The following is a 1,774-nucleotide window of genomic DNA, read 5'->3' as shown; positions in this document are numbered from 1 at the left end:
ACGAGTACAGTGCTGTGGGGATGGGAAGGGAGAGGTGGAGGAGCAGAGGGAAAAGGGGGAAAAGAGGGTTTAGCTGCGGAGAGGTAAAGGGGGGGTGGCAGAGGGAGTAGAGGGAGAAGAGGAGCTCAGTCTGGGAAGGCCTCTTGGAGGAGGTGAGTTTTAAGTAGGGTTTTGAAGAGGGAAAGAGAATCAGTTTGGCGGAGGTGAGGAGGGAGGGCGTTCCAGGACCGCGGGAGGACGTGGCCCGGGGGTCGACGGCGGGATAGGCGAGACCGAGGGACGGCAAGGAGGTGGGCGGCAGAGGAGCGGAGCGTGCGGGGTGGGCGGTAGAAAGAGAGAAGGGAGGAGAGGTAGGAAGGGGCGAGGTGATGTAGAGCCTCGAAGCCTAGAGTGAGGAGTTTTTGTTTGGAGCGGAGGTCGATAGGCAACCACTGGAGTTGTTTAAGAAGGGGAGTGACATGCCCAGATCGTTTCTGCAGGAAGATGAGCCGGGCAGCGGAGTGAAGAATAGACTGGAGTGGGGCGAGAGAGGAGGAAGGGAGGTCAGAGAGAAGGCTGACACAGTAGTCTAGCCGGGATATAATGAGAGCCTGTAGCAGAGGCTGATGAACCACAATTTCTTGGTTACTGAATACGGGTCCTCTTTTGGGGTCATTTTCATCCTTGGGAGACTTTGATACTATTTTGATTTCAATGGAACATCTGAAGAAGTGAACCTATTCCATAGTTAAATAACTTTCTCAACAAATATGAGATAAAATTAGAGAAGCAGCTGGATCTAATGGTATTCAGAAGGACCTGGGTTCTAAATCTGACTTCTCCAAGTGTCTTCTGTGTGACCTTGGGCAAGTCACTTTATTTCAGGGAAGCAGTGTGGCTTAGTGGAAAAAGCACGGGCTTGGGAGTCAGAGGATGTGGGTTCTAATCCCTCCTCTGCCACCTGTCTTCTGTGTGACCTTGGGCAAATCACTTAACTTCTCTGTGCCTCAGTTACCTCATCTGTAAAATGGGGATTAGGACTGTTAGCCCCAAGTGGGGCAACCTGATTACCTTGCATCTACCCCAAGTGCTTAGAACCATGCTTGGGGCATAGTGAACACTTAACAAATACCATAAAAATGTTAATGTTTAATTAATCTTCAACTGAATGGAATCAGAACTATAGGAGAGCTGTTACTAATTGAGCACTAGTGGGTGCAAACCCTGTAACTGGTGTTTACAGATCACAGCTGGGATTAGAAACCAGGTTCTTCTGACCTGTGCTGTATTCACTAGGCCACGCTGCTTCTACAACCCAACTGTGGCCTTGGTTTTTGTGTATATTTAACGTTCATGCAATATCCAAAGACTGTTATGCTACATCTAATATGTGTAAACAGTGAGTCTACATTGGGAAGAGCCTTGTAGTAACCAATCATGACACCCTCTTCTCCTGGAAGCACTATCCAATCTTGGCTTCAATGGAGCTGCCATCTCTGGGTTCTTCTTCTATCTCTCTGGATGCTCCTTCTCAATCTCTTTCATGGGCTCCTCCTTTGTCTCCCAGACCCTAATTGTAGGAGTCTTTCAAGATTCAATTTTGGATCCTCTACTATTCTCCATCTGCACACACTCCCTTGAAGAACTCACTCACCCCTTTGACTTAAACTACCATCTCTATGTGGATGATTCCAAATCTATCTTTCCAGCCTTGATCACTCTCTCTTTCTGCAGTCTCACATTTCCTCCTGCCTTCAGGACATCTCTACTTGGATGAACCACTGACATCTCAGAC

Source organism: Ornithorhynchus anatinus, chromosome 1, assembly GCF_004115215.2.
Source record: "Ornithorhynchus anatinus isolate Pmale09 chromosome 1, mOrnAna1.pri.v4, whole genome shotgun sequence".
Taxonomy (NCBI): Eukaryota; Metazoa; Chordata; class Mammalia; order Monotremata; family Ornithorhynchidae; genus Ornithorhynchus; species Ornithorhynchus anatinus.
Note: the sequence above shows the minus strand (reverse complement) of the source record.